The sequence below is a fragment of the Schistocerca cancellata genome, chromosome 8 (genome assembly GCF_023864275.1).
Source record: "Schistocerca cancellata isolate TAMUIC-IGC-003103 chromosome 8, iqSchCanc2.1, whole genome shotgun sequence".
In the NCBI taxonomy this organism is placed as follows: domain Eukaryota; kingdom Metazoa; phylum Arthropoda; class Insecta; order Orthoptera; family Acrididae; genus Schistocerca; species Schistocerca cancellata.
In genome coordinates this window covers 134,876,035-134,888,457 of record NC_064633.1, presented here as the reverse complement: position 1 = coordinate 134,888,457, position 12,423 = coordinate 134,876,035, and the positions used below count along the sequence as shown (strand labels likewise).

The window sequence follows — 12,423 nt, the reverse complement described above, 5'->3', positions numbered from 1 at the left end:
CTCGCGGGGGCCTACACGATATTAGGCAGGTGTACAAGTTTCTTTGGCTCTTCGGCGTATTTCATAAGGTTGTGTAAAACAAATATGTCGATACTTCCAGTTTTAAAAAACTGTGCACACAGGACGATGTAGCAAAATTGCGATATAGACATGCGCTTTACACGACAGTTATAATAAATGCACTATCTGATCAAAGGTATCTAGGTAGCTTAGTGGAGATTAATATGTGGTGCGTTCTCCCTTCGCCTTTATGATTGCTTGAACTCTGCTAGGGACACTTTCAGTGACGTTTATTAATGTTTGCGGTGGAATTCTTTCTCAACAGCCGAAGCCAGAGAAGGTAGTGATGTTGGACGCAGGGGTTTGGAGCGAAACTCTAACTCATCCCTGGTTTCAGGTCGGGACTCCCGGCAGGCCACAAACGATTGTCCATAGATGCTGCTCTGTGACAGGATGCGGCGTCATGCTGATACAGTCAACAATCGGCTCCATTATGTTCCACTAATGTAAGCAGTACACAACGCTTTCAAATGCGCTCGTATCCTCCCCCATTTAGAGTTTTCTTAAGCACAATAAGGAGGTCACACCCTGACCTCGAAACTACACCCATATCGTAACACCTCTTCCTCCATAGCTCCCTGTTGGCACTAAACATGATGTTCAGGTAACGTTATCCACGCATTCGCTAAACCCGAACACCTCCACCGGATTGCCACAGAGTAGAGCGTGATTCACCACTTCAGATCACTCGTTTCCAGTCAGCATTGACGACAAAACATGTGTAGCTGCTCTATCATCGTATCGCATTCTTTTTTAACTGCACGCACAGTCGTTGTGCTGCTGGTAGCACTTAAGAAGACATGAGCAATTTCTTCCGCTGATTTCATGCTATTTTTTACGACTACCCTCCGAAATGCTCGGCGGTCCCTAAGCATCAGTGCAGGATGTTTTGCATAGTTTTGGTTTACCTGTGGTTGCTCCTTCGCATTTACACAGCAGAACTGGGCAGCTTTAGAAGTCTTAAAATGTCCCTCATAGATTTGTTAGTCAAGTGACATCCAGTGACTAAGCGACTTTCGAAGTCAGTGAGCAATGCTAACCAGCCGATTTCTGCTGTTACTGCACCTACTAACAATGCAATAGTCCTCAACCTCTTTTATACTGGCAGGTCCGCGTCTCGTTTCTGTCTCTTGTTCTCTACAGTGTGGACCAGAACTGCACCGCAAAACTCTCAAACGTTGTTCTGCGATACTTCCTGAATATTATGATATAAGAGACCCGTGGTCTTCGGTGACTCGTCACGGAGTAATAATGTAATTTTGTCTCAATCGGTTTGTTACCCGAATTCCTCTTTTTCTGTGAAGATACGAGAGTGAGTCAAATGAAAACCTTAATTTTTTTAAAATATTATTAATTGTGCAGAAGTGGTGCAAAGCTGTATCACTTTTCAACATAATCTCTCCCATGCTCAATGCAAGTCCTCCAGCGTTTACAAAGTGCATAAATTCCTTTAGAAAAAAATTCTTTTGGTAGTCCGTGCAACCACTCATGCACTGCGTGGCGTACATCGGAACGGAACTTCTTTCTTCCCATTGCGACTTTGAGTGGTCCAAACATGTGGAAATCACTTGGGGCAAGGTCTGGTGGGTATGGTGGATGAGGAAGACACTCAAAACGCAGGTCCGTGATTGTTGCAACTGTTGTACGGGCAGTGTGGGGCCTTGCATTGTCATGTTGCAAAAGGACACCTGCTGACAGCAATCCACGTCGCTTTGATTTGATTGCAGGCCGCTGATGTTTTTTTAGGAGATCTGTGTATGATGCACTGGTGACAGTGGTCCCTCTAGGCATGTAATGCTAAACAATGACGCCTTTTTCGTCCCAAAAGAGAGTCAGCATAACCTTTCCTGCTGATGGTTCTGTTCGAAACTTCTTTGGTTTTGGTGATGAGGAATGGCGCCATTCCTTGCTCGCTCTTTTCGTCTCCGGTTGGTGGAAGTGAACCCAGGTTTCGTCCCCAGTAACGTTTCTTGCAAGGAAGCCATCACCTTCTCGTTCAAAGCGCCGAACAAGTTCTTCACAAGCATCAACACGTCGTTCTCTAATTTCAGGAGTCAGCTGCCGTGGTACCCATCTCGCAGACACTTTGTGAAACTGGAGCACATCATGCACAATGTGGTGTGCTGAACCATGAATAATCTGTAAACATGCTGCAATCTCATTTAGTGTCACTCGCCGGTTTTCCTTCACTATGGTTTCAACTGCTGCAATGTTCTGTGGAGTCACAACTCGTTGTGCCTGACCTGTACGAGGAGCATATTCCACTGAAGTCACACCATTCGCGAACTTCCTACTCCATTCGCAGACTTGCTGCTGTGACGAGCATGCGTCAACGTACTGAACCTTCATTCGTCGATGAATTTCAATAGGTTTCACACCTTCACTACGCAGAAACCGAATAACAGAACGCTGTTCTTCCCTGGTGCAAGTCGCAAGTGGGGCGGCCATGTTTCTACTGATACTGCAACGGTATGTGTGCATCTGCACTATGCTGCCACATACAGGCCATTCTGCACGCTGCTTGTAGCACGCTTACCAGCTTACAGGATAACGGCGCGAAATTTCGATTTTTTATTACAAATTTAAGGTTTTCATTTGACTCACCCTCATATTTTCGCTACAGTGAAAGAAACCTGTAATACGCTGTCACCAAAACGTACACACAAGCAAAGAGTAACGCAGCAATTCCAATAAGCAGAAGTGCGATGTGGTTGCCGTCTGTGCGGGAACAGACCAGCTCTGCCACTGTATTCAGTGAGCCCATACACGAAGCGTACATGCGCCAACTCTTCATCGGTAAACCTACCCAATCTGCTGTGTATCACTGTTAACGCACAAGAAATACTGCCGGAAAACAAAACAGTCGGCAGAACCGAGGAGCATTGAATGCCAACTTGAGAGCAATGAGGTAAGGAGGGTATTACTGTTGTTAAATGCAGGTACCACGAGCGAAAGGAAACGAAACACATAACAAATACGGTCAACAGGCCGGCCGGAGTGGCCGTGCGGTTCTTGGCGCTACAGTCTGGAGCCGCGTGACCGCTACGGTCGCAGGTTCGAATCCTGCTTCGGGCATGGATGTGTGTCATGTCGTTAGGTTAGTTAGGTTTAAGTAGTTCTAAATTCTAGGGGACTTATGACCTCAGCAGTTGAGTCCCATAGTGCTCAGGGCCATTTGAACCATTTTTTTACTGTCAACATTTGCACTGTTGTGTACTATTTTTAGTGCAATACACATACAAAGCTCATTGGGGCAAAAAGCACGCAAAATGCAATAACTTTGTAACGAGCTGCCGGAGACCGTGGGCCCCTTATGCCAAAGCGCTTAGAAGTTCTCTCCGAATAACCTTTCGAAGTTTTATTGGAGTTCTGCTTCAATCTGTATAAATATACTTGGAGAATATGAAGGTCATTACCGTTTTGCCCTGTTCCATACGGCCTTACACAGTCGAAAATTGACTAAATTACGTGACAAATATCCGGAAGTTAACGTTGTTGTTTCGGAGACAAGTTGTCGCTACGTGTACAAAAAAGAAACTTGCAAGGATGTAGCGACAGAGAATTTGCTCGTAAAGTAACATCCGAGAAGCAGTGTTTATTCAGACTCCGCTCGTATCTCGAATGTATAGCTAACGTAAGTACAGAGTTGTGATCTGTCTCAGGAGCTGGGAGGGAGCTACTACACTCGGAGGGCGGACGTCTGGGAGCGCTTGCTGCTCGCTGCGGTAAACACTGAGTCAGCTTTGGCGTCTGCAGCAGGCAGTGCGCACGCGTGGCGTTCCACCGCTGCCAGGAGCCGCCATACAGCTCATAAATACAGTATATAGATTGTTTCTTCGAATATCTGGTTTTTAAGATTAAGGTGTTCCAGATGGTGCAGAAAAACAACTTGTTAACAAGATCCTAGCTCGATAGAAGAACTCGAAACGAAGAAAATTTTCCACATAACCATTGGTCGGAAATGCGTCTTTTCATTTGCGGTCATAAAACGACACCAATCAGAGACGATCGCGCAGAAGTTCGCCTGGTAAGCGGACGTGTTTGTATGTGTCTGGCAGTGCGGCTCCGTCCGACTATCCTGTTGCTGTGTTCTGCTGTGCTTTTTGTGCTCCACTACCTCACTGACCGTCAGTTTTAACACCACCGTGCGTTTTTGTGTGAGATTTAATGACAGACAGCAACTATCACAAACCAGTCAACAGGCCTGAAGAGCTTATCGAATGAATTCTTGAGACCGCGACGATCATTCACAGCTTTCCGAGAGGGCGCGCTAATCACTTATGCGACGATGCCGTCTGTAGGTATGCTAAAGGCATCAATTTCTGGCGTTTGCTATAAAATTTGTGATCTGAGAAAACAAGGAGGGGAGAAAATTTAATTTCTGTTTCCTTTTTCATGCTTTCTGATCTACTGCACTTGTTGGTTGGTCGATTTGGGTGAGGGGACGCAACAGCGAGATCATAGGTCCATCGGATTAAGGAAGGATACGAAAGGAAGTCGGCCGTGCGCTTTCAAAGGTGCCCGGCATTCGCCTGGAGCGACTTAGGAAAATCACACTAAATCAAGATGGGCCGACACTGGTTTGAACTGTCGTTCTCCCGAATGCGGATCCAATGTGCTAACCCTGCGTCACTTCTCTCAGTTGTACTCGTTAGAATAGATTTAGATTCATGCTCACTGTACATCAACAAAAATTAAAACAAATGGCATTTTTTGTTAACAGCATTACACCTTACAATAGCGAATGCCGACTATGTTTTAACAGTGTCATACGTGTAATAGAGCTTATAGACTTTAGAAATTAATGTCACTATGGCACTTGTAGCGTATTTGATGTAATAGTCAAGCTTTGTTCACAGTAAATCATGGAAAGATTCGTCTAAAGCAACCAGCCAATCGATAGGAATTTAAAGCGTGCGCATCTTTCACTGTTCATCTGAAAACATGATCTTCAGTTACTTTAGTTATCAATTGCACCCTTTTAGCGTGACAGATATTATCTGGAGCAAATTCGTTTAAATGCACAAGTTTATGCGCTCTGATGACTGATTGGCCGTCATTTTGTGATTTCCGATTTGTGGTTCTCCACAGAATTTTGCTGGATTCGACGTCCCCTTCCTGCTCTGACCTTCTTATCAGGTTGTCGTTTTCCATCTTGTATGGTTTCCTTCATTTATTAAGGCGAATGCCAGAAAGGTTCCTTCGTTATCGCTGTCCAATCCTATCTTGTGCTCCGTCTCTAATGACCATGTCATCGTCGGGGCGTGTAGTTCCAATCTTCTTTTCTGTCTTTTATTCTACGTGTATTTACATACTATTATTCACACACAAATAGCAAAAAATGCATATATCGTCTATCAAAGAACAGCATAAAAAGCAGAGATAACTCAAAAAATGGTAATTTCTGCTTGTAGTCCTGCACATTGAAAAAGAACGCTATGAAACGGCAGACGTGTAAATTTTCGAGCAAATAGGACCCAGAGCTCTGACGTTCGGTTTTATTTATATGAAAGCCCTGTGCAGCTCCACTAATTGTCTCAACACACAAGCACCTGAGTGGAACAGTACACCTACCCACGGTCTCTAATGGACGTCCGAGCATGTGGTTCAAGTCTGGAGTTGTTCTTGTTCTGTTGATGTCGGAGGAGTCTGCTAAACGGAAAAGCGTTGCAATATCATCGGTGTGAAGGCTAACTGTGAGTAGACGGAAATCATTTGAGTTCAACTGCTTTTATAAAAAATGATTAAGGTAACTTTGTAACCTTAAACTTCCAAGCTGTAAACTTCAAAGGTTTAAGGGGGCGTCGTGGTCCCTGCCTCCATAGCTCATTTGGTCGGATTCGAAGCATTTTTCAGCACACGTTTTTAATTTGCCACTAAGTTTCACAACAGCTCGCACTTCGATGCAGAGTCAGAGTTTCATTCTAGAGATAATTATGCAATTTGTGCGATTTTGCCCTCCAACTTCTGTACCTCCTAGCGATGTAGTGCAGTATTAAGGTACTGGACTCTGGATTCATATTGGGGAAGCGCGGGTATAGGGTTCTGTATAGCAGGAGGGCTGTCAGCCCCATTTTTTACGTAACACATGTGTGTATGGTTTAATAATAATAACAATAAAATGTGTTGTTAATTTGTTAACACAGAAGCTGAGTACATCGCGTTAGCACAACTTCTCAAAAATTGCAGTTCAGAGAAATGAAACGTTTTAAAAGAATTCGCCCGAAATCTTTAGAAGTGCTTATCACGCAGTTGATTTAACAGCTACAGTGCCAACGGCCTTGCCGCAGTGGCAACATTGGTTCCCGTCAGATCACCGAAGTTAAGCGCTGTCGGGCTTGGCCAGCACTTGGGCGGGTAACCGTCCAGGTCTGCCTAGTGCTGTTGGCATGCGGATGCACTCAGCCCTTGTGAGGTCAATTGAGGAACTATTTGACTGAGAAGTAGCAACACAGATCACAAAAACTGACAACGGCTGGGGAGCGGTGTGCTGACCACATGCCCCTCCGTGTCCGCATCTGGTGATGCCTAAGGACTGAGGATGACCCGGCGGCAGGTCGATGCCGTTGGTCCTTCATGACCTGTTCGGACGGTGTTTGTTTGTTTTTTAGAATGTAGGTGTGTACAAGGGTCCTAACGATGAAATGTCGCCAAAACAGGAATGTCATATTTGCACGTGAATTTGTAACAAACCGAATGTCAAACTCTTAGTCTTGGTTGCGGCGAGTAGTCGTCTTAACAGTTAAGCTATTCGAACACACCTCCAGTTCCGACTCAGATGTTCAGAGTCATTGAAGTAACCTTTTAGTAATCCCTAGTATTCGTAAATGCAATAATTCGCCTATAGGCAAGAGATCTTTTTCCGAACCCTGGTTTTATTTGTCACTACGTATTCGTTAAATCGCAATGTCTGCGATTTTGAACGGATTTAACTGACATCGTTTCATCATTTCATGTCTTTGTATTTCATTCGCTTCTTCCACATTTTTTCCGTCCGTTTGATTTCAGAAAATTCAAATCACTTTTTATAAAGCAAAACCTCACAGCATGGTACTAAACAAGTGTGAAATTGGGAGACTCAAATCAGATGGACTCAAATGCCATGAAAGAGATGATCTCCTAACAGGTCATTCTCTTAGCGCCCTCCCTTTAGGCGGCGCCAGATTTGCAGCATTGACGAGCAGGGTACGCAAAATCAAGCTATGCCCCCCTCATACTGGAGCCAATGTGTCACTGTGACCACAGTTCCAGATTTTGAACTTCAGATTAAAACTGAAGAAATTAAAACGATAGAAAATTAAGGAGATGGATCTTGATAAATTGAAAGAGCCTGAAGTTGTTGAGTGTCCAGAGGGAGCATCAGGCAACGTTGGACTGTAGCAAGGGGAAGGAATACAATAGAAAGCGAATTGGTAGCTTTGAGAGGTGAATGGGTTAAAAGACGAGGCCTTATTCCAGTAATTGATTTAAATGTAATTTTTTACTTGCCTTCTTTTGTCACATTATTTTCATCACCGTATGAACTTTTTTCCTTTGTTTCATTTTTCTTCCTATAACTATTTTTCCACATGAAATCTTTGTTCAAAATTATTGCGTTCATTATATCTGTTTCTCATTTTATTTGAATTTAGTTACACTTCTTTCATTTAAAATTTCATCTGAGTTATTTTTTCCATAGTGCAGTAGGTATTTAGGTTATGTTTTAAAAGTTCTTATGACGATTAACACGCAAAAAATGCACACCTAGTAATTAAAAATACATTTTTCACGCCACTGCACACTCAATATAAATACATTATTTGGTCTTTTGTTTTTTAAGTCAGTGATCGGAGTTTTCAAATAATTGAATGTAGTTAAATTCATATTCACAAAAGAATGATATAAAAGAAAGATGACACAAATGAAGAGAGTTCATATTGTCATTTACTTGCACATGATGAGACTCGAACCACAACCTCTTGCCTGTGGAGCTATTGTCCTGTCCACTACACCACGCAACGAGGCTACATATATGGACTTTTTTAATGTTATTGAACATCACCCAAAATTCAGAAACTTTTTTTGTCAAATACTCGCAAAGAAGGCCCACAGGGTGATCGGCTGCAGTGTGTGATACCTGGGTTCTTAACCCATATCATCGTAAACCTTGTTCCAAAAAGTCGATCTCACCAATGGGCACCTCTCGTTGTAAGTCGAAACAACGCCCCTGTAGTAGACGAATTTCTTCAGAACTGCTGATATTCTTAGGAGAGCCAGCCACGAGAAAATTATTCCACCTGGTTTTCAAGATATACAGAGGAAATATTCTCAAACATCAACAGAAAATTATTCCACATCGTATACACGATATATGAGACAGAGGAAATATCCTCAGACATCTAGAAGAATATAACAATTCCAATTCAATCAGGAGCGGACTGGTGTCAATATTGACACATAGAAGAAGGCGTAATTAGATGAATGACGAACACTAACTTCACTTGACGAAGGTTTATTCAGCACTTTCACATACAAGAGCGCGGAGCCAACTGCCTCCGGCCAGAACACCAGTTATGAATTTAAGTGTTAAGAAATCTTTTCTGTGGGTATTTGTCTGGTGTATATCGTTGTATGGATGTGAAAGGTGGCGATAGCTCTTTAGACAAGAACAAAATAGCCGGCCGGTTTGACCGAGCGGTTCTAGGCGCTTCAGTCTGGAACCGCGCGACCGCTACGGTCGCAGGTTCGAATCCTGCCTCGGGCATGGATGTGTGTGATGTCCTTAGGTTAGTTATGTTTAAGTAGTTCTAAGTTCTAGGGGACTGATGACCTCAGATGATAAGTCCCATAGTGCTCAGAGCCATTTGAACCAAGAACAAAATAGAAGCTTCTGAAATGTGGTATTACAGAAAGAGGCTGAAAATTGGGTAAATCGAATAACTAATGAGACGGTACTGAGTCGAACTGGGGACAAAGTAATTTTTGGCACAACCTGACCGAAAGAAGGGATATGTCGATATGACACATCCAGAGGTATGAAGAAACTGTCAATCCGCTAATGTAGGGGGATTAATGTAGTGGGTTAAGATTGTAGAACGAGACCTAGGCATGAATACATTGAGCAGGTTGAAATACACGCAACTTTCAGTAGCTATTCAGAGCATTTCCTGATATTGTTGGACAAGTTGTTCCATGGAAGAGTTCTCACAAGGCAACTCGAAATGACTTGGAATAAACACTTTTAAAATTAGGAGGGACTGGAAGTAATTCGGAAAGCAAAGCTAGAATGAAGAGCCTAGGAAACTGGTACACCTGCCTAACATCGTGTAGGGCCCCCGCGAGCACGCAGAAGTGCCACAACAGAAGGTCATCAGTCCCCTAGAACTTAGAACTACTTAAACCTAACTAACCTAAGAACATCAAATACATCCATGCCTGAGGCAGGATTAGAACCTGCGACCGTAGCGGTCGCTCGGCTCCAGACTGTAGCGCCCAGAACCGCAGGCCACTACGGCCGGCTTTAAGCTGTTTCGGTCAGAAGCGTAATTTAATAGCATATTGCATGGTAATAAATTTTTGGTCGCTTCTATTTAAACATTACTTGCGGAGAGAAACATAGGCCGTAGTCGTTCATGACGACATACTGCCATACGTTTCCAGCGCTCATTCGTTCTAGTCTCTTGAGGATTATTCAAGTTCTATTTCATATTGTGCATCTATACATGACAGTTACGGAGATTATTCTACTGCAGTTTTTGTTATTTCGAGCAGGTTTACCACTATCTTAGGTCTTGGTCCTATGTGATCGTTCCATTTGGTAACATTAATTAAGCTTAAGGACTAGCGCCTTCAGCGCTCCAGTTTTAATATTTTTCGCCAGACCTTTTCATTGAAAATTTCGTACAAGTGTTTCTTTTCGATATTGAACATAGGCTTGGTGGCCAGTCCATGTCGCGTATCGACCACTTTGCACTTATCAGGTTACACTATGATCCATCTTGTAATATGTAAAAGTACGATTAGAAGGGCTACCAGCAAGTACAGAGATTTCTCATTTTTTATTTAGACGTTAATGCCCTTTTGCCGATACAGTATCTGATCGCTAAAATGTCTGGTTTCTCACTGCCTATGCTCTAGAGGGTTAATCAATAGTGGTTTACAATCATTGGTACACGATCACGTTTGTGTGTGAGAGAACGTATGAATTATTTCTATTACCCATTATTCAATCGCCACCCATTTCACACCTGCCACGCGCACTAGGCCACCTAAACCTGTATTATGATTGTTTGCATGGCCATCTTCATTAGCCCCTGTTAAAAACATCTAATACTGGTTTCTCCGTCTTATGCTTAAGACGGATAACCGGGTAACAATTATTTGAACCTATAGTAACTTACCCAAAGCCATGTTATTGTTTTATTATCTGTATTAATGGACATTTTCCGTAAATGTTGAGTTTTTGCGTGCCACAACCATTGTGATCTCCTCTTCTGTGAACGAGTCTGGTGATCTTACGTTTCAACTCCAAATAAACTTCCATTCTGTGTAATCAGTAACCCGAACTTTTATTGAGATCCCTTATAAACGCGAAGTTAAACCGTTCCCACATGTACCGAAAGATAGATTAGCTTAATTTACAGTAACGAGTCTTAAGGCAATTCATGGTTTTTTATCGACACTGAACTTGTATATTAACGTCCTAGTTATCATTTGCACATATAATCAATATCATTATTTTGTTGGGCCCATATTATGATATGCAATTAGAAATTTCACACGAGTCTAGTAAAATTGTAACAGCAGAATCTTGTTCCTCGTCCAACGCAGTCCTCCTTAGGTGGTATTCCGGCAGAGAAGGGAAACTACACAGGAAAAAACATTCAACCGGCTCCTGTCTTCACCGTTCTGTTGAGTACAGCAGCAGATTCCATCGGGAGCAACTTAATCTGTACAGAGAAACAACAGACTCTTGGTGGTTATTGTATGGGCCACTGCCTTCACAGCTACGGAGTTGACATGTTGATGCACCTGGCTTGTGCTATCTAAACTCCATCACAGTTACACGTCTGGCCCATCATCTGCCCAGGTGTCACCAGTGAAATGTGTGACCTGGACACGACTTTAATTTTCTGATGCAAAGAGAGTTATATTTGTGCTACAAGCCATCTCTAACATAACTTCTAATCAAGGTTTTTTTTTTTGTTTAGGCACCGTACTTTAAATTTCTGAAATCTTTTTGTGGGTTACGTGTTTCTGACAAAATTCAAAGTGAAAGTTGAAGTGCTACAAAGGCAGCGCCTCTAGAATACTTACGTAGCTCGTAGCTGTACATGAAGGCGACATCCTAAAATTTTGCACTGGGCCTTGCAGGACATGACTTAACAATTGCCGTGCGGAGTGACTGCGCAGTTTGAGGCGCCAGGTCACGGATTCAGCGGCCCCTCCCGCCGGAGGTTCGAGTCCTCCCTCGAGCCTGGCTGTGTGTGTTGTTCTTAGCATAAGTTAGTTTAAGTAGTGTGTAAGTCTAGGGATCGATGGCCTCAGCAGTTTGGTCCCTTGAATTTACACACACACACAACAATACTGGCGATAAAGAATCCGCAAGGGTCTTCGTTCTTGTGGGTCAATGTCGATTCTAAAAGCCACTCCGAGTGTGTGAAACATTCGTTGGTAAAAGACGAGAATCGTTGGACAAGTTGAGTAATCTTGGTGCTCTCGTGAACGCTGTCCAGACCCATCAACTAACGACCCGAAAATCGCCCAGAATGCCGCTGTATTTAGCAGCGAGCGCTGCCCCGATGCACGTAAAGTGGAACATGCATATCTTCACTCATTAACCCGATTCCAGATGGCAGTCACAACTAACGAACACTCATTAGAACCGCGCGAGCTCCGGACTGCAATTTAACGCCGCAAAGGGCCTCTCACTGCTAATTGGCATAATCAGCTAGCATTCGGCAACAGTTTTTTAGTACTCGCCTCACCATCGATTCCGATAAGTCTTGAATGTTCTATATATTTCGTGTGTTAATCAATCGCTTAATTCCGTAATTCGTTATTCATTCCCCATAGCTTTTCAGACAGGAGCTACGGCAGTGGACGCTTCCACCTTCCTTCGACGTGATCTTCATTTCTTTTTTTAGAATCGACTTGTTCCTGAATTACTATTACTGTGGCTGATGAGACATGTTCGGAAACTAACAGCGAAGTCAATCAGAAAGGCCGACTACTCTAATTACGTGTATGTCATAATGGGCAGATACTCGAACCACGGGAAATATCATGTCTACTTAGATTGGATATACCTATCATTACAAATGACATGGAAAGTTATTCAAGGTATTTAAATGGATGTATTCAACAACAATAAATGTGTACTTG

General features: G+C 43.1%; 2 protein-coding genes and 1 pseudogene across 2 annotated transcripts in view; 2 read left to right on the top strand and 1 right to left on the bottom strand.

Moving 5' to 3' along the window:
• The window catches only part of LOC126095771 (synapsin), an 859,815-nt gene that overhangs the window by 395,203 nt on the left and 452,189 nt on the right, over window positions 1-12,423 (top strand). The gene's annotated exons all lie outside the window — the stretch shown is intronic.
• The window catches only part of LOC126095772 (metalloproteinase inhibitor 3), a 362,787-nt gene that overhangs the window by 114,043 nt on the left and 236,321 nt on the right, over window positions 1-12,423 (bottom strand). The gene's annotated exons all lie outside the window — the stretch shown is intronic.
• Window positions 6,332-6,450, top strand: LOC126095867 (5S ribosomal RNA; annotated as a pseudogene).